At 48.2% G+C, this 20,481-nt stretch overlaps 2 protein-coding genes across 9 annotated transcripts in view; one reads left to right on the top strand and one right to left on the bottom strand.

The window, feature by feature from the left end:
* OBSL1 (obscurin like cytoskeletal adaptor 1) overlaps positions 1–15,850 on the top strand; it is a 185,314-nt gene extending 169,464 nt beyond the window's left edge. For all 6 annotated transcript variants that reach the window (XR_014223231.1, XR_014223232.1, XR_014223233.1 and 3 more), the window contains one exon: positions 15,838–15,850. The gene's annotated coding sequence lies outside the window, so the exon portion shown is untranslated. The remainder of the gene's footprint in view (positions 1–15,837) is intronic.
* The window catches only part of ASIC4 (acid sensing ion channel subunit family member 4), a 210,948-nt gene that overhangs the window by 37,250 nt on the left and 153,217 nt on the right, over positions 1–20,481 (bottom strand). The window lies entirely within an intron of this gene.

Raw genomic sequence — 20,481 nt, forward strand, 5'->3', positions numbered from 1 at the left:
CAAGGCAGCTGCATTTTCTCTTATCCGTTCCTCCCACCGCCCTGTTGTGCATGTCCCCTGCCTCCCCTCGCCTGCTGTAATGAACAAGATTTCAGGTGTGCTGCACAGCAGGTGGAGGAGGGCAGAAGCAGGCAGGATAAACCATCACTGCCCCATCCCCAGAGGCAGCAGCAAATGGAAAGGTGGGCTTCAACCTGGCAACTCTGTGGTGGCACTCGTTGCCATGGGGCATGGAGATGTGAAAAGCAATTTCCTTTGCTTTGTGGCATGTTCCATATTCCCTTTTACCAGTGTTCTTGCATGTCCTTATTTTAAACTGTATTTATTTTCTTTTACAATTTTCTTAAAAGCATTTGTATTCTCACTGTTCTATCAGGGCAATCAAGGGGACTAATGTTTTTTTAAAAAAATACACGCAATAACAAACCAACCAACCAACCAACCAACCAACAAACACTACACATTTCCACCTCCCAAAATTTTAACAAAGGTGGCCTACCATAAAACATAATTTTAAAACAACATAATAGAGTCAGAATAATATGAAGGGAGTGATCCTAAACCCTTGAGGAGGGCAGTAAAGGGCCCACTGGATGTTGTGGATTCCCCTCTCTTGAGGTGGAAAGTAAGATCAACAGGTGGAGATCTCCTTGTTGCCATGGACAGTGGGAAGCTCCACCACCACCACCACCACCACCACCACCACTGCTCTGTCTGTGGTCCTGTGAGTGGAACACTTTACAATGGGATGTGTTGGCTGTGATCTTAGATTTGCAGGGTCCAAAACTTAGCATCCCTGATACCCTCCAGGAAAGGGGGGGGGACCACCCGCCCTCAATGCCCATGGGAAGAAAAAAAAGTTAAAAACCAGGAGAGGGTGGGGAGAATCCTGGAAAACCCACCTCCAAACCATCCAACTCTACAATTCTATGATTCTACCTTTCCAGAGTGAACCAGCAGAGCTGTGGATGAAGCAGATGTTCTGTTGTTGATCTCCAGATCCTCTGTAAAACTGTTTTCTAGTCTAAATGCCACTTTGACCTTTAATGAAGGGTTCAGATGGGCCACTCTAGGAAGAGAGATCCACAGAATACAGTATGTGCCGTGACAGAAAAAGCCCAACTCATGTCTAATCTGTTTTTCAACTAAGCAGAGCACAAAGTTTAGCTTCTCCTGTGGGTCTCAGAATATGGACAGGCCATGCTCCATGTGGGGACAGCAAAGAGGTTGTGTAAAGCATACAAACATGTAGCAGCAGTTTGTTCTTCCAAACTTGTGGACTACCAAACCGAGATGTCTGCCAAGAGCTTCACAGCCCTGTCCTGCCTTTAGCAGTCTCAAGAGCCCCCTTCATGACATGTGAATATAAAGTAAAGGTAAAGGGACCCCTAACCATTAGGTCCAGTCGTGACCGACTCTGGGGTTGCGGCGCTTATCTCGCTTTATTGGCCGAGGGAGCCAGCATACAGCTTCCAGGTCATGTGGCCAGCATGACTAAGCCGCTTCTGGCAAACCAGAGCAGCTCACAGAAATGCTGTTTACCTTCCCGCCGAAGTGGTACCTATTTATCTACTTGTACTTTGACGTGCTTTCAAACTGCTAGGTTGGCAGGAGCAGGGACCGAGCAACGGGAGCTCACCCCGTCACGGGGATTTGAACCGCTGACCTTCTGATCGGCAAGTCCTAGGCTCTGTGGTTTAACCCACAGCGCCACCCGCGTCCCTATGTGAATATACGAACATCTAAAAATGGGGCCAGGTGGCATATCTGATGCCAGAGGCAGGAGTGTGCCCCCCCAGTGTACTCAGATGATGCCCCCTTTATGCGAATACAGGGTATAAGCAGGCCGCAAAAGGAGGTTTATTAAAGGATTAGTGTGCAACTATACCTTGCCTATGTGTTGCGCTCAGCTTGCAAGCTCACCTAGGGGTACCACATTTGTATAGGGTTCATTCTGCAAGCTGCTTTTGGAGGAGTGGGGGAGCACTTAGCTTAGTTGAAGGCAAACACATCACATGAATATATGAACTGAATTCTGATGAGGAAGCAGTAACACACCCAGAAAAAGAAGAGCATGGTACCTGCTAGAAACAGAGCCTGCTAGAGATGTGAAGGCCTGGAAAACACCCGGAAAAAATGTGTGTGGGGAGGAGCCAGCCCCTCCCCAATTTTCCACCCCCCAAAAAATTATGAAAAACACTAGAATAATCAGGGGTGGTACATCCCCCAAATTTTCCATCCCCTGGCAGGGGGATTAGGACAGGATTGCCTGCTGGCCCATGGGTGAGAGATGAGCCTATGAAACCTGAGCATGGTGGAGGAGAGGGAGGGTTTACAACACTACATTTTGCGGTGACACCCATTGTGAACAGTTCGGATGCTGGCAGAGATTGATGAGTTGCAGCGGATGCACTTGAGTGCAGGACATGAGTGGGGGCACAGGGTCGGGGGCAGGGCTTTTCTCCTTTAACATCTTCATTAACGACCCAGGGAGGAGAGCAAGCAGCAGTAATGAAATCTGCCTGGCATTAAATCAAGGGGTGTGGATGGTCCAGGGCAGGGCAGGTGTCAGGAAGCGCGGCGCTTGGGGAGCTGCAGCAGAAAGATTTATGGGCAGGGAATAGCCAGGGGAAATTTATGTCCGACAAGGGCAGCCCATAGATCCAGGGAGCTTGGCAGGTGAGAGGGAGGGGGCTCAGGCAGAAGAGGGGAGACAAGGGATGTGGAGAAACAAACCTCAGGGTTAGCAGTTGGAGAGTGTGGTAGGTGGTGGAGGTGGAGGTGAGGGGTCTATACAGCCAGGGGGAAGCCATTGTTAAGACTCATGAAGGAAATGCAGGTTATGGAGGGAATGGGCTAAAAACTGCCTAACTGTGGGCACCTGGGACTAGGGAGTGTCCCAGGGGAGCAAAGACAAATGTGAGGGACAACAATAGAAATGAGAGCACCTGAGTGTACGAGGACAGGGGCCTGGGAAGCTGAATATGACAGAAAAGTAGGTCAAAGAAAGCCTGATATATGTGGAAAGAATGGCCTGGAGGCTCTGGGTGTGAGGGGGAAATAAGATCTAGGTCAGGGGTGGGGAACCTCAGGCCCATGGGCCAAATATGGCCCTCAAGGCCTGTCTATTTGGCCCTTGGGACTTATTGCAGGCCACACCCCCTCTCCACACCATACCCCTCTCCCCAGGCCACCCCCCCAATAGTCCTGCTCTACACCCTCCTTGAGTGCTTTTGCCAGGATAGAATAGATTAGTAAGGGGCGTAGACTGGGGAGTCCTGAGGGATGGATAAGAGGTCTGGAGGGTCATATTCAGACCCCAGGGCAGAGGTTCCTCATTTGATTTTAAAGGATGATGATGATGATGATGATGATGAAGGTATGTCCAAAATGCAGAGGGAAACACAAATGGGGCACCACCGTGTTCAGGGTTAGCTGGCATCTCTGTGGCCAGAGTTCCCTGAGAAGAGGCACTGATTGTTAAAGCACTCTGCAAACTGTAGCTCTATGAGGGGAATGGGTCTCCTAACAACTTTCTCAGCCTTAGTAAACTACAGCTCCCACGATTATTTTGGGGAAGTCAAGACTGTTTAAAGTGGTATGATAATGCTTTAACTCTGTAGTGAAGATGGGGCCAAAGTAAATTGGCAAAAGCATGTATAGATATAACCCTGATCATTCTAAATTTTTGAAACTGTAAGGCTAGGATAGGCCCTTCTCTATGGAAGCGGAATAGACTGCTGTACCCACGCACCACCCAACAGCTGGCCCTAATATTTCTCCCTGGGGACCTTCATTTCTGCCCCTTCAGTTTATCTGTGCTCTTTTTCCAGCTCGCAGTCCAATCCCTCATCTCTCAGTGACCCCTGTGCTGGTCTCTTGCCTCTGTTTCCATCAGAGCTCTAGAATGTCTGGGATTCCCGCCTGCTGTGTGCCAGGGAGACCCCATTAGCAGGGTAATTTCCTGACGAGATCCCTCATTTCCCTGCTCTACGAAGCCGCTGCTGCCAGTGCCACCTCGGCTACACTCTGACCTTGACAGAAATAGCTCAGCTTTTATATCATCCGCCATCATCAAACATTCTCTCAGCCCCGGCGGGGGTTTTCTCTTCTTTTCTCCAGAGCTGCTAACCCCACTCTGCTGGTGACGGCGTCCACTGAAGATGAAAAGGAATGGGAGACAAGGGAACCTGCCTTCTGAGTCATTCTGAGATGTGACGAGCAGGGCAATCTTTTCCCACTGTTCTCTGCCACGGCTAGCACCCAGCTTGCCCAAGGGAAGCCTTGAGCCTAAATGGGTGAATTCACTGGGTGAATAGAGGAAAGGAAGCTTAGCCTGAGGAAGGGCACTACTGAGAAGCACAAGATTCAGGCTGGCACTTCCAAGGCCCTTTTCTGTGATCTCGGGTTACTCCATGAGGATGCAGAATCAGTGGACTGCTTTGTCCTCAGTAGTAGAGTTCCCTGTTTCCCACTTCATCTCAGCTCTACACATACACCAAGTGAAATATGCAAGCCAACAAGAAATGACCAATCCCCACCAATAGCATATGAATTGATATGGTTAACCTGATCCAGCAACACCCCCCACTACACACCAACAAAACACACTGCAATTAACCAAATGAAATCAACCAAGACCTCTGGTCTCTTGCATCACTAGCAAAAATAAAGTAACCACTCACATGACATTGGCATAAAAGCTTTGCTCATATGCTATGTGACATAATAAAATTTTACTATTCCCCCATTTCCTCCCCTCTCTCTTCCCACTTCTCTTACCTCACAAACCCATATTGCTTGTAACAATAACATTTCACCACAAATGCTACAGATCTGTATGTAAGATTCTACGACTTGAAAACAGAGGCTTTGTATGTACCTTGGGTTACAGACACTTCAGGTTACAGACTCTTCAGGTTACAGACTCCACTAACCCAGAAAAAGTACCTCGGGTTAAGAACTTTGCTTCAGGATGAGAACAGAAATCGCGCGGTGGTGGCACAGCAGCAGTGGGAGGCTCCATTGGCTAAAGTGGTACCTCAGGTTAAGAACAGTTTCAGGTTAAGAACGGACCTCCAGAACGAATTAAGTTCTTAACCTGAGGTACCAATATACTACTATTACCCAAGTAAAATCCTTTAATTTAAAAGAAAAGAAATGGCAGCTCCTAGATCAGGGGTAATCAACATGGTGCCTTCCAGTTGTTTTGGGCTACAATTCCCACCATCCCTGAACTTTGGCCATGCTTTGGGGGACTGATGGGAGTTCAAGTCCAAAATATTTGGAGAGTGCCTTGTTGGCTATTCTTTTTCTAAATTAAGTATCCTTAATTATATACTGCTGACAGAGAATGACATATTAACATATGAAGCTTACATACAGGGGCATCTTGCCCACAGAGGCAAGTGGCGCGGGGCACCAGGGTGCCATGTTCTGGAGGGCGCCAAGGAAGAGGTGGAGGCTGGATGCAGCGCCTCCCGGCATCAGCTTGCTGCCCTCACCCACCTCCGCCATGCACCAGGAGGCTCCGCCTGCCGTGGCCACCACGGCACGGGCGCCAGGGAAGAGGCAGAGGCTGGGTGCAGCACGGTGCCTCCCGGCATCAGCTCGCCGCCCTTGCCCGCCTCGGTGAAGCAGCGCCGCGGCTGGAGCCTCCCTCCAGCCGCTGCCCGCCTCCTCCAGCCCTGCAAAGCTGCCAGCACTGCAAAAAGGTCGGCAACTCTGGGAAACAGGGGTTTCTCCAGTCTCAGGCTGGTTGAGATGTTTTTTAAACAGCTAGTGGCAAGGATTGACCTGTGACCTTCTACGCCAAGGCTGGGGAACCTATAATCCTTCAGATGTTGTTGGACTGCAGCTCCCACCATCCCCAACCCTGACTGTGCTGACTGGGGCTGATGGGAGATAGAGTTCAACAACATTGAGGTGGCATGGGGGGGGTGTCCCCTCACCCCTGTTTTCCACTCAAAAGCCATGTGCTATACTACTGAACTATGCCCCCTCTCTCAAGCAATGTCTCTTTCTTGGTGGATGGATACAAATGTGACACCCTAGTAAATAGGTTTATGGGACTCACCATATCCTTTTTGTACATGTCACAAATGAGAAGGCTATGGGGCGGGGAGGGGAGCAGTTGGAGAACAGGCAGTGGCAGAGGATACAGAGCTCACTCAAATGTATGGAAATAATCCCCTTGAGGTCACCCCAAGGGGCACACTACTGAATGGTGTAATTAATCTGTGAGCATTTATGTGCTATCTCCGTGATTAGGCTGTCTTTCCAAAGGCTGCCTGAAAGACTAGTACATGTGGATTCAGTGACAGTTTCGCTCCAAAGCACTTAAGGGTCTTACTGACGCATATGCGTGTACAGTGCAGCAGAGAACTGGAACCTCAAGTGCTACCAATCAGAGCCAAGCACAAAAGACGTACAGATTTCAAGAAAATGATGCCTGTTATCACATTTTGAGCCTAGGAATTTGTTTTTAATGAGTTCACAGTTTTTTCCACACAAAACTCCACTCCTGCATAGCTTTCCTCTGTTTTGGGAGCCACACTGAGAGGGGAAAGTTGTTTTGTTGTGCTCACCACTTTACATTAGAGCCCTGGTAGGGAACCTCCCGCCCATGGGCCTAGTTAGCCCTGTCAGGCCTCAGAGGTTGGCCTGCGAGGCCATTTTGGGTCAACCACGACCCCTTTTTCCATACCTGGCTTCATATGAGATAGCTGTTGTGAGTACCCAGAGGTTTGTGGCTCTTCATAACTTGGATCACCTGCAGCCCTGGCACAGATACTGGCCAGCCTACATGGAAATGAGCTCATGGCAAATTAGCTCAATTGGCAGCCCTGAAAGCTGGAACCTGTTCATGTTTCTTCCAGGATTTTGTTACAGCTGCTGTGCCACTTGTCCAGTCCCTGGATGTTCAGGAAAAGTCTTTCCTACCACACTGGCATGCCAGTATTTCTGCGGCCTCGCTGCCAGTTCTCACTGCATGATCTCCTCTCTCTCCAAGTCATCTTCCAACCATCTTCACTACCACTTGGCTACCAAACTCATCAACCGAACGGCATGGCCTACAACGCTTCACACTGGAGAAAGAGCCTAAAGCAGCCAAATAGGCCTCCCTACATATTGTGTTGCATCCTATTCCCAAAGGCAGGTTAACACAGGGAGAATTTGTGGGTCAGCGGTGGACTTTGGGCTCTTGGTTTACAGTGGCAGCCTTTGCCACTCGCACTCTGTTCTACAGCATTGTTGCGGCACCACATGCAGCTCTGGTGCCCAGTGAAGCCAAACTGGTCGTGCTACCCTAAAACCACCTCTGACCCGGTTATCCCAGGGCCCCAAAGGTTCTCTAGGCACCAGGAACGTGTGGTTTCCTGTCTACGGGTGCCGCACAGAGATTGGGGGCTGAAGAGGAAGCGCACGCAGCATCCATGAAAGCAGCTGTGGAAATCAGAAGCCGTGCCTGCTAAGTGAGAGTGCTGAGCCAGAGTCACACAAGTGCCCGTTGCCAAGGGAGACGGCCCAGGGAGACGGGGACACTAGCAGAAGTTTCAACTTGTGTAAGTGGCAAAGTCAGAGCAGGGGCACGGCCTGGACATCAGCTCCCTCAGCAAAGTCAGTGTCCAGCAGAGATGGAGCTCCTAGCTGTCAAGAGCTTTGTCCGACTGTCCCATATGCACCTCTCTCTCTCTCTCTCTCTCTCTCTCTCTCTCTCACACACACACACACACACACACACACACACACACACACAAATCATATTCATCAAATGCCCTTTGTTGCAGTCCATGGATCTCCACAGTTTCAGTCTTCCTCTCCCCCTCCCCTTGAAGTCTCCCCTCCTTCCCAGCTGCAACTCCCCTCCTCCAGAATGTACACCAACATGCATACCGACATCCTCCACCTGTTTGCTCCATGAGGGAAACACAGCGCAGATACCAGCATCCCATTGCTGTTGGCTTGGGATATTAGATCCGTTTGGATTCAGCAATTTCAATTCATTTCAAGCCTGATTTTGCAGCAATTTTCTGACCCAGTGGGATAGGATTTCACTTCTGATACCTCCTTCCCTCCCTCTCACTTGCCTTCCCCCTCCCTTTCCCTCCTTGTCCTGAGCCCCTTCCCAGACAACTTGAATTTCATCTTGCCCCTGCATACTGCATGCCTCTTACACTTGTGGCACAACAGCCTCTCATCCACGGGCCCCTGCTGCTTTTAATCAGCTGCCAGACCAAACAGCCTACTTCAGACCCTGAGCTGGAATTGGCTCTGCTCCTGCCTTTGCCTTGGATCTCCAGACCTCCTGTTCTCTTCTACCACCAGCAGCTGCCTTGTAGGGTCACCCACTTCACCATTTCTCTCAGTCCACTCTCTGGCCTTTGCCATTTCTTAGGGATGCCACCATAGCCATGGCTGACTACAACATACAGGACACATTCCTCTGCTGCTTGTTCCTGGTTTCAGTTAACTTGTACCAGTGGTTGCAGCTCCACTGCAGACGAATTTGCTCCACTGAGCCATTTGTAACATGGCAGGCTGTTGCTACAGAGAGTGCTTCCCATTGCTTGATCTGGAGCTGACTGTTCTGCACTGGTGAGCCCCTGGCAGGCAGGTCCCAAACAAGGCAAGAGTGGCTCAACACCAATAGGAAGGGTGTCACTCTTGCAGTGGTCACTGGTTCGTACTGCTTGGTTCTGAAGGGCCAGGCATGTGCAAGGTTTGGAAGGCAGGCTAGGTTTTCTGTTAGAAGCATTGGATGTGATTAAGGGGCAGAGTGAACAGCCTTGTCATTTGGGGTCTAAAGCAAGCCTTTCCTAAAACAAGCTTGTATGAGCATAGTCACAATTTAAGATTGTGGCTCCCAGAGCTGTTTCCAAAAAAGACCCCATCCCTCCAGTATGCCTCCTGATCCCTGATTTACCCATAACACTGTGTCCATTACCGGCACCAGAGAACCAAACCAGATGGCACCCATGCCCTACTATTAAATATTATCCTCTCCCCCACCCCACCTCACCCCCCAAACCCCTGCATTGGCAAAGATCTGAACTAGGAGCCCTTACCATGCCTATCATCCTGCCACCAGGACAGAAGACATCCCATTGAGATTCATGAACCAGAAATCCCTGCAGTGCGGGAAACTCTTTGTGCATGAAGTGTGGAAGAAAAGTGATTGAGACAGCATGGAAAGGTTGGGAGTAATGAGAGGGTGGAATGGGACTAATTCTGCAGAAGAAATGACTGAGAGCATAATATTGTAGTGGCTGAGAGGATAATACGTGAGTTGGAGGGTCCCTGGTTCAGATTTCAGCTCAGTGGGTGAACTTGGGGAAATCACTCAAGTTTCAACCCTAACTTACCACCATTTGCAATATGGAGAGAGAAAAGAGTTGAATTAGATGAGTGTTATCTGTTTTTGGAGAAGAGGAGTTATTAAAAAAACAACTGTGGGAGAACACAATCAGTATAGGCACCATGGTACATGGGGTTTAACCTTCCTATCTCACATATGAGCTCCACCACAATAAATCACACATTATTTGGCAATCTCACCCCCCTAGCAAATAGTAAGGGGGGTTAGAAGTCTTCCACCTACCTGAGAGTAAGCATGTTTACGATCTGCCTGGCTTGTTTAGCTGCACGCTAGGTGTGGGCAGAAGGTAGATCATGATCTAATGGAAGGAAGGTCTCTGAGAGTATCTGAATCCCAATTGTTTAAAATCGGCAGCAGCAAAATGACACCTGCCCCACCTGCCCCCCAGTTAGAAAATTTTGTATGCTGGTGAAGGTGTTCCAGGAATGGCTTTCTGTACGGAAAAATGGTGAACTCAGTTCAGTTCTTCACTGCAAATTCCTGGGCTCAGAACTCTTTTAATTCTTTGAGTATATCTTTTGCACATGGTTCTGGTTAATAGATCTTGGAGTTATAGTTAAAAGGAAAAAAGAGATCTCCTATGCCTGACGTTCCAATGCTGGTGGCATTGTGTTATAGAGAACAGCAACTCTGAGAGGACAGCTGGAAAACGGGGTATTAGGGAGTGAAGGGACTGGTGTTCAGTCCATTTGGATGGCCAAAAGTCAAGGGTGGTTTTTTTAGAACTGATGGTGTACAAAATAAAAGGTTAAATGAGGACCTGTGGTGTTGATCAAAGCTTCTCCCTGCTCCCTTTCAGAGCCTCCTCACCTGTTGGGGGGGATTTTTTCCATCCTCATGCACACCAGATTGTCAAAGAGAGTATTCAGGTATCTGTATCAGTGGTAGTTTCAGCTGGCCTTCATCCTCTCTCTGTAGCCATTCACGCACCCCCTTCCCCCCATTAAAAACCCTGCAGTCCGATGACATAAAGGACTCTTGTTCCATGGTGTTTTGGTTCAACTTCTGCTGGGCAGAGAGGCTGTGGCTGGATAGGATGGCAGACCCTGCCTAATTTTCTGAACTATGTTACTATGGAGCCCAAGTCACACTCTTTTTACATAAATTTTGCATGAAATTTATTTTAGGGCTTGTTAACACTTTTACTGGCTTTTGTGCCTGAGCAACAGGACCACTGCCTAGCCTTGGATGAAAGCCTGGGGCAATTGTCTCTTAATCCCAAGAAATTTGTACCCCAGCGATATAACGCTAATTAATCCTCCTTAGCCACCCTGCTGAGTTGCACACAATTAATTTAATTTGATTCAAAGATACATTCTTGGCAAAATAAAGTATACATGCATTTAGGAAGCAGAGCACTTAGGAAGCATGGCTGAAGATGAGTAGAGATTCAACTTGTTTTGGATGCTAGTCCTGAGCAACAACAAAAAAGTGCCCCCAAGAATGGGCCTTCCATAGTACATTTCTGGAACTTTTTTCAGAACAAGTGTGGTGATGTCATCAAATGAGTGAGGTGATAACAACTATTTCAAGTTTGTGACAAATCAGCATAAAGGACTCATCCACACTTTGCTTTTCCCGTGCCTAAAAATCATGAGTCCGAGAGGTTTGCCACTTGTTCCATGCTTTCAAGGCAGGGGTCTGAGCAGCTTTCTGTTTGCTCCACTTCTTTACCACTGAATCGGAGCAAATGTCAATCCCCAGAAAACCTGATTGACGTTTGCTTTGACTCAGCGGTAAAGAGCAGGTTTCCTTGGGAGAAAGTGGCAGGACAAGCAGAAGCGTGGATGAACCCTTGGAGAATGAAGCAGAGTTGGAGACTTCTTTCCTCTCCTTTGATGGAGTTCTTACTTCAAGCTAGCAGTTTAAATGGCAACAGTTCTTTCCAAGATCGTTTGCATTTCCATTTAAAAGTTCAAGATTGCCTTTCAGCTCGATGATGGTCTTTTGATACAGCTCAATGTATTCAACAGGTTGAACCTATGCAAATAAAAAGCAAAGTACATCTTACTCCTTGGAAACTATGCATAGCCGTCATGCTCATCCTAAGGAATTGGATATTATGCTATGTACTGCTGTTCTCTGGTGTACGCATCTGTGTGAACTGATCAATTTACCTGCCCGCATCTCTCTTTGGGAGCTGTTGTGATGAGCTCCTGCACTTGGAACATTTAGTATTACACTATGGAACTCTTCCCCTCATGACTAAGAAAGTAGAGCTGAGACAGCTGCAGTGCACCTGGCAATGGGAAGCAGGGCTTCCCTGGTCAGAAAGCATGGCTTCTTGGCTCCTTGGAGCACCAGCATTTCTTCTTCAAAGAACTAAACCTTGTTTCTTATGTGCTTGCCAGGGTAGGGGGATAAGGAAGAAATCAAGATTCTGCAGCTGGGGTCTGAATCTCTTTGGTCCCCCCTTCATCACTGTTTACACAGCACGGTGCCAGCTCTCTTTCTTCTCCTGAGACCAGTTTTCTTTGTCATTCTTTGCTTAAGGAATTCACATGCAGCAGCTCCCTTCTACATCTCTGGGCCTACCAGTTAGCCCTCCTCTTTGTTTTCCAGGAGAAATCATAGCACATTTGATGGCAGTGTGCTAAAGAGAAGCTACTACTGACCCACAAAGCATGTTGTTAATGGCTAAAATGCGGATGAGCTTGACACAGAGGCAGCAAATCGGAGAACAGGTGAGGTCCCTACGGACTGGAGGCAGGTAAATGTTGTCCCCATCTTCAAAAAGGGGAAAAAGGAAGACCCAGATAACTACCGACCAGTGAGCTTGACATCGATACCAGGGAAGGTCCTAGAACAGATAATTCAACAGGTGGTCTATGAGCATTTAGAAAAGGATGCTGTGATTACTAAGACCCAGCATGGGTTTCTCAAAAATAAGTCATGTCAGACCAATCTGATTTCTTTTTTTCTTTTTTTGATGAAATTACAAACTTGGTGGATCAGGGAAATGCTGTGGACATAGTGTATCTTGATTTCAGAAAGGCTTTTGACAAAGTCCCCCATGATATTCCTGTGAGGAAGCTGGTAAAATGTGGGTTGAACGAGGTAACTGTTAGGTGGATTTGTAGCTGGTTGACTGACCAAACCCAAAAACTACTCATTAATGATTACTCGTCATCCTGGAAAAAAGTGACAAGTGGGGTGCCACAAGCTTCTGTCCTGGGCCCGTTGTCGTTTAACGTCTTTATAACTGACTTGAATGAAGGTATTGAGGGGATGCTAATCAAATTTGCAGATGACACCAAACTGGGAGGTGTAGCTAATGCCACAGAAGACAGAATCAGAATTTGAAATGACCTTAACAGATTGGAGAACTGGATACAAGCTAACAAAATGAATTTCAACAGGAACAAATGTAATGTACTGCACTTAGGCAGGAAGAATCAGATGCACAAATATAGGATGGGGGACACCTGGCTTACTAGTAGTACACGTGAAAAGGATTTAGGGGTCTTGGTGGACCACAAGCTTAACATGAGACAACAGTGTGATTCAGCAGCAAAAAAAAGCTAATGCAATTCTAGGCTGCATCAACAGATCAAGGGAAGTAATACTACTACTCTATTCTGCCTTAGTCAGACCACACTTGGAAAACTGTCCAATTCTGGGCACCACAATTTAAGAAGGATGTTGACAAGCTGGAATATGTGCAAAGGAGGGCAACCAATATGATAAAGGGTCTGGAAACTAAGCCTTATGAGGCGCGCTTGAAGGAGCTGGGTATGTTTAGCCTGAAAAAGAGGAGACATTCGGCAAAACTTTCTGACAGTAAGAGCTGTTCAGCAGTGGAACAGAGTCCCATGAGAGGCGGTAGAGTCTTCTTCTTTGGAGGTTTTTAAGCAGAGGTTGGATGGCCAACACTTGGCACCAGCCCTGCACCTTCATATCTAAGGTCAGGATTTCAGAAATTTAGCAAAGTCTCACTTTCCTCTTTGAAGAGATGGTGCTTCTCATTGGCATATGGTTGGCCCTGAGAGAACAGGATGCTGGACTAGATGAGCAACCGGCTGGTCCAGCAGGGCTTTCTTTATGTTGCTCCCACCTGACTACTGGTAACTGGGCCCCAAGCCTTATGGGGAAATGTGCAGTGATAAAGGAGGGAGATAATCTTGGGTAGTGTTGTTGTTTTTAACCCATTTGTTTACAATAGGGATATGGTCTTAAGACTTCTGGCCCATTTTAGAAAGCAAAGAGAGAGCCAAGCAATGTCTTCCCAACACAATTTTGATAGGTGGGACCATAGACATCTGCTATAGAGATTTACCCTAATATTCATACAATTCCCCGACTTCTTCCCTCCTACCCCACTCCACAGGGACAACAGGGGCAAATTCAGACAGAGAAGCATCTTGGAGAAAGAAAGCGTGGAGAAGCACAAAGGCAGCCACCAACACTTTCCTCACCAAGATCAGGAACAGCAACTGAGCCTGGCACGATGCAGGAGTTTCTGCTCCCAGTAAGAAAAGAACAATGCCCTCCTTAGCTGAGGAGAATGATTTCTGCACAGAGGGGAACAGGAATTTATTGGGACTCTCAACAAAGCCTTTGACAAATGTCTCTCCTCGGCAGAGTCTGTGAAGAGAATGGAGCCAGGTAAAATGATCCATAAGAGAGATGGGGAAAGTCACAGGAGAAGATTCAGATGGAATAGCTAGTGGTATGCTCAAAAAAGTGTGGCTCCCGAGAGGATTGGTTGCTGGCTCTCAGGTAACAGGATAGGGTAACCTGGTTCTGCCTGGCAAGGAGCAGCAGTAGATGAAGAATCAAACTGGGAAGCCAATTAAAGTGCAAGGAACAAGCAGCAGTGATCAGGATAGCCCACAGGGGCGGGAAAAGAGCTTGACAGGAAGTGCCTTAAAGAGCACCAGATAAGGGTTTTGATCATGGTCATCTCTGAACAGCTACCTGGAGAATGGGGTGTGGACCATCTACTCAAGAGAAAAGAAGATGTTCCCTTTCCCTGAACAGAACTGACATCAAGACAAGGTGCTCATGATCCAGTGGGTGGGACACCCTTCAAGCAATTAGTAACCTTGTGAATTGTTTTTTAAAGGAGTAAATAGAAGGTGTGTCCCTCTGATCCAAATCAGAATACTGGGGGGGAGGGGGAGGGGAGAGATAACCATTTGCTCCGCTCTGCAGTCCCAATCCAAATCCTGCTATTTACAGTACTCTAAAGGAGACATTCACAAAAGTGCTAATTGCATGAATGGTACCAAATCTAGACTAGAGGGACAGTAGTAATGGCTTGCTGCGGTGTGTGTGTGTGTGTGTGTGTGTGTGTGTGGCGCTAGCCTGCCTTTCAGCTTTGCATACAAATATTGCATACTATAACTCATGTGTTTTATGGCCTCAGGGCCCCATTGCCATGTAGAAATGTATCTACTAACACTTTATTTCTTTTCTATAATACACTTATAAGCTGCTTAGTATTTTTAAAAAAAATCTTGCAGTAGTGTACAACATAAAGCCAACAGACAATATCATTAAAACAAAGATACAACAAAATCCAGTAAAGCAGTAGTCATTGTGTATACAAACAAATAGAAATGGGAATCCTGAGAATTCAAACAAATAAAAGAGGGTCCCACCCCATGGGTCAGGGGAAGCCTAGGCAAAAAGGTATGTCTTTGCAATACAAACCATGCACGAAGTGGGTCCTCCTTGTCCATGAAAGCTTTGGCCATAATTACCATTCTTTCTGATCTAGGAGGACTGGAGGGGGTGGGCTGGTATGACACATGAGTAAAGAAAAAAGAAGCTTCTTTTCTCTCTTGAAGGGGGGGAGCGTTGCACAAGATGCTACTGTTTGGAGTCTCCAGAGATGCACACCAGCTTCTCCTAGGCTGCTCTGTTCAAAAGGTCACAATTATATTGGTGCTGCTACTGCAGCCCTGAATTGGATGGTTGCATGGGGGGGGGAGGGGGAAAAGGACCGATTCCCTCCAGCTAAGGCAAATAACGGGACAGGGGCTGGGGGGGGGGCGGCGGCGCGGAAAGGACCAGCCTGCAGGGCTCTAGTCACTTCCCTGGACAGCTAAGAACAGGAGTCTCTCCCCACCCACCCCCTGCACTCCCCGCTCCGGGGCTAAGATCGGCCCTCAAAGGGTTAACAAGCAATTTCTTCTCTTGACAGCTCTGAAAATGTTCGCTATCAAGCGGGAGAATGAGAGGGGAGAGCGCTGCGGAGATAAAACGCCAGCCGCGCTGGCACCGCCTGCTTAATCCCAGCATTTAATCTGCTGGGGCAGAGCTGGCTGCCTTATCGCACCGTCCTTCTGCTGCCTCCATCTCATTACCGCTCCCAGGACCGCGCCGGCCGCGCGCGCGAGCAAGTGTATAAAACTAAACTCGGCTAAGACCTGCCTGGGGCAGCGGACGCCTGCCAGGCCAAAGCAGCGCCCTCGGCACGCTTATCGCTGGCACAGGCGCTTCGTGCTGGGGAGGGACACACACACGCACAAATATTGCATGCCTCTATTTAGCAAAGAAACACACACACTTTATGCCTACATCTAAGCCAGAGACGCCCGAGTTCTCCCGTTTGCTGTGGAAGGGAAAAGCACAAGCACTCCTTATGCTTACTGGTGGTGCAGAAAACACATGGGTGCTCCAATCCACCCAACTCAAGAGGGCGGTGTGGGTTGTGTGAATGGGGCTGGGCTGACTTCTCTAGCAAGAAACATTTACAAGCCTATTTTCACAACTGTAAGGACTAGTACCTTGCCTAAAATAAAAATAAAAATCCTGAGCCCCAGTTCTGCTTTTCTAAGCAGCGATTACAGCATTAGGAAATATACACAGCCCAACCTCATCACGCAGTCAAGGCAGTGGCGTAGCGTGGGGGGTGCAGGGGGGGCCGGCCGCACCGGGCGCAACATCTGGGGGTTAGGCTTAGGGGGCGCAAATCCACGGGTTAGGGGGCGCAAATTACTTGCCTTGCCCCGGGTGCTGACAACCCACGCTACGCCACTGAGTCAAGGTATGTTATATATACTCTGAGGCTGTCCCAATAAATGCATGAGCTAGGTTTTGTGACATAAACGACTTGACTTCTGTACTCTCTGACTCATGTTACACCAAACATGATCATCTGCATACACTGGGAATTTGGGACTCCTTCCCTCTCAGCTGCCCCCCCCCATGTAGTAGTTTATAGACCCCCGAGTTTGCCCAGCCTCTCTCTGCTATCACACAAAAAAGAAAGCTAGTCTATTGCTTTACCCTTTGTTAAAGAGATTCAGACACTGCAAGATACAAGTCAGTAACCTGCAACAGCCTTACTTCTTATGCGTTTGGAACCAGGGCTCTCTGGGGGCTTGCTGTGGAGCGGGGACTTGCCTTTGTCTTTTTTGTGTCTTTGTAGCTTTCCTAAACTAATTTTTCCACTGTCCCATCCCCCTGCTAATAGCCTGGCTGCATCGCAGATTTAAGGAAGAGGGAAGACCTAGACAAAAGGCCTCATCTCCTATCGCACTTCTGGGCGCTGGTAGAGAATCCATCTCCTACCCAGCCGTGGTGTTATCTGCAAAATCCTTCACGGTGACATTGTGCAGATGCAAGACTTGTGTTGCGGGGTGTGCGGAGCAGGGCCTATCTCTCCGGGAGAGGATGTGCTTCTGCTGATAAGATTTATTGTCACACCAGCTCCCAGATGATGGTGCCAGAATTTCCATGCCTGGTTAACAGCACAGGCAGCTCTCAGAGTCAGCTCGGCAGGAAACATCGGGAAAAGCGGCTTTCCGCAGGGGACCCAGGGGCACGTCATGGGCCCTGGTGGCTTGGAAATTAAAGCCAGCTGGGCAGCCATACAGAAGAATCTCAAGAATGGTTTGGGAAGTGGAAGAAAATCCTGCACGGCAAGAGATCGACCTGGCAGGGCTGCTTCACATTCTACAGTTTCAACAAGCATGTGTAGTGGTAGTGCAGAAGATGAATAAATTTTTAAATAATCTGTACATGTACCAGGGGACTGGCCACTGGTCAGGGTCCCCCTGGTGTGCATACATGACTTTTGAAAAATATCAGTCATCTCAGAAAGGAAGGGTATGGGTCTTGGGTATGGGTGTCATAGTTCAGCAGTAAATCATATGCTGTTCATGACGGAAATCCACTTACATCCCCTATTCCTTCCTCCAGTTCAAGAGAACTGGAAATTTCCCATGTAGTTCAGAGGGCATCCCTGTTCTTGCCTCATCTATCTTCCTCTGCAAGTACCAAGGGCAGAGGGAGTGGGTGGGAGAATGGTTCACCATCACTTTCTACCACCAGAATCAGAAGAGAGTGAGCTTCACACTGCAACTAGCCTGAAATTATGGGGCATGGGGCAATCAAAATCCCTAGCAAGTGATCATGAGTTTATAACTCCTGCTTTTGTGGCTAAAATCCAGAATCCTTTCCCTCCAAGGTGTTGTCACCTCACCATGGGGCTGATGGGAGTTGGAGTCTAACAATATCTGGAGTGCCATGGAGGTTCCCTGTCCAACTCCCATCAGCCCCAGCCAGCATACCCAGTGGCCAGGACTGGTGGGGACTGTAGTCCAAAAAATCATCTGGAGGGTTGATTGTTTCCCCACACCTGCCATAAAGTCTGCATACAGGGAGCTCCGTCGAGATGGACATGCAGCCAACTAGGGAACACAACTAGGGAAGTACCAGCAGTGCTCCCTGTCTGGCCACGTTGGTCCCCTTCTGCACCTGTCAAGGGATGTGCCTGCCTGAAGTGTAGCTGCAGAATTGGCACACATGCAATGGGGTGAATGAATTGGCGAGAGCACAGGGTGAAGCAAATTGCTGTGCTGGGAGTCAAGACTGCCAAGCGCATTTGGGGGCAATGGAGTGAAGGATCAGCAGGACACTCTGAGTGGGGCCCTCCCTTGCACAGTTCATAATCTCCATTCCTCTTCACTGTTCCACACTGTTTCGATATTGGTAACCCACTCACCAAGTGGTATGAAGTTTTATACTATGGTTTACTTTGGTCTTCTGAATTAAGGAAACTGTTGTTGTTGTTGTTTCCTCATGCCACATATTGTAATGCCATGGTAAACAGTGGGGACTTTATCAAGCACTGAGGCTTTCCCACATTTACCATGTGGTAAATTTCTGCATTCACCCCATGGCCAGGTACAGCCCTGGCCTGAGTCTTTAATTATCCTTTTGATGCCCCCATTTCTCATCTACAGTGCTCTTCTCTTTTTCATTTGCTTGAAACCATAGTGTCTTAAGCAGGGGCGGAGGAAGCGGTGGTGGCGGACCCGCCCCAGGTGTCACTACTGAGGGGGGGGTGACAAAATGGCGGGTGGCACTCACTGCGGGGCCTGCAGCATGCCAGAGCCATGCGTCTCTCCTGGGAGTGACACAGTGGCTTGGGTGCCCACAGGCTCTGCGCTGCCCCAAACGGTCTGCCCACCGCCTCCCCCTCAGCTGTAGGGTGGCTGAGAGGGAGGAGGCAGGCAGGCTCTTCAGAGGCCCCGTGGAGTGTCCTGCCCCGGCTCACACTGAGGAGCACAGGGCACGCACGCCGCCCCACAAGCCTGAATGGCTTGCTCCACCACTGGTCTTAAGGACTGCTACTTTGTTGTGTGCCACAGTGTCATTACTACTGAAGGGACCCCCTCAGATCTGCGAAGGAAGCAATTCAGGAAGAAGCATCAAGAACACCAGACAAAAATGATGGCCACAGTAATCTACTATGGATGGCAGAATGGGCTCAGGACCAGCTCCTCACTTGCGTATCACCAGCTACTCCTCCCAAGCTTACAGCTCACATCAGTAGGAATGGTTACATCACTTCATTTCCAGTTCTATGCCACTTTTGCACAGTATCATTCGTAAGCCTGTTCTGCCCCATTTCTGCATTAATCTGCAAACTTTCTTAAATACAAAATCCGCACCAACCCCCCATAATTAAATATACATTAAAAAACTTTATTTGAATGCTTTTTCTCATAAGATACAGAATTATAAATCTGTTTTCTCTCAAAGTATGCATTTTCAAATGTATTTCACCCTAAAATCTTTACTATTTATTTATTTATATCTATTAAATGGTTATCCCACCCTTCATTCTCCCAGTGGGTGGCAAACACTTCAGGGATTAAACAATGCAATTAAAAATAAAATAAACATATTTACAACAATTAAAAACAAGTAGGCTTTTTGAGCTGAGAACTACACCATAAAATTCAAAGAGCGAACTCTGCAGGATAACTATGTGATAGCCTAGGAGAAGGTGGATCAGGTCAGCTCACACCAGAATTCAGAGAGAACAAATCTGTCAGGGAACTGACATCGGAGCCAGAGGCGGAGGGAAGGCTCTCAAGTGATGCTGGAGAGGGACCCAGCAGGGAGAGAGGTAGCTCAGCGGGGGAAGGAAATCAGCGCAACACCAGGGATAAAGGGGGGCAGATGGGGGAATCGGCGAGAGGGCTCCAGGACTCTTCACTGGACACCAGCGGGGAGAGCACGGGTCCTCCGCTACCCACACCCTCCCCGCGCAGAAGACTTCCGCGCAGGGAGAGTAGGAGGAGACTTGGGGTCAAACAGCTTTTATGCTGGAAAAGGTTTAAGAAACGCCCACTGACGGATTCTGCTAGCGACTGAGGCAGCCACGAAGTGAAGGGCTGTCCAGACAGAAAAGGTTTAACAAGGCAACATAGCCAGGAGTGGCGGTAACTTACGCAGGAGCATCCCCTATATTCATTACAAAATCCCTTGAGCATCTCTACCCACCCAGTTCACTCACACCCTCACACCACTCTCCCATACACAGCTCTCCATGAATTAAATTTGTCTCTATTATTTATTTATTTTTTGTTTCTAGATCGTTGGGTGCCTGCCTTTCATTGTATCCCTCGTTTCAGGTGTTTTGTCTCCAATCACAGCTCATTTGTGCAGCACAAACAAAATCACCCTGTTGCATTCCAAAATAATTAACATGAAATTAACTATCCACACCTCCTGACTCCATGCAAATCATTACTGTGGATTAAACCCCCCAGTTTTCCCAGAGACACAATACAGAAAGGGGTGGGGATGGGGTCCCTCCATGGCTAGTGATCACAGGGATGGACGAGTTAAATGGTAGG

The sequence above is a fragment of the Podarcis vaucheri genome (assembly GCF_965113315.1).
Source record: "Podarcis vaucheri genome assembly, chromosome: 1".
NCBI lineage: Eukaryota > Metazoa > Chordata > Lepidosauria > Squamata > Lacertidae > Podarcis > Podarcis vaucheri.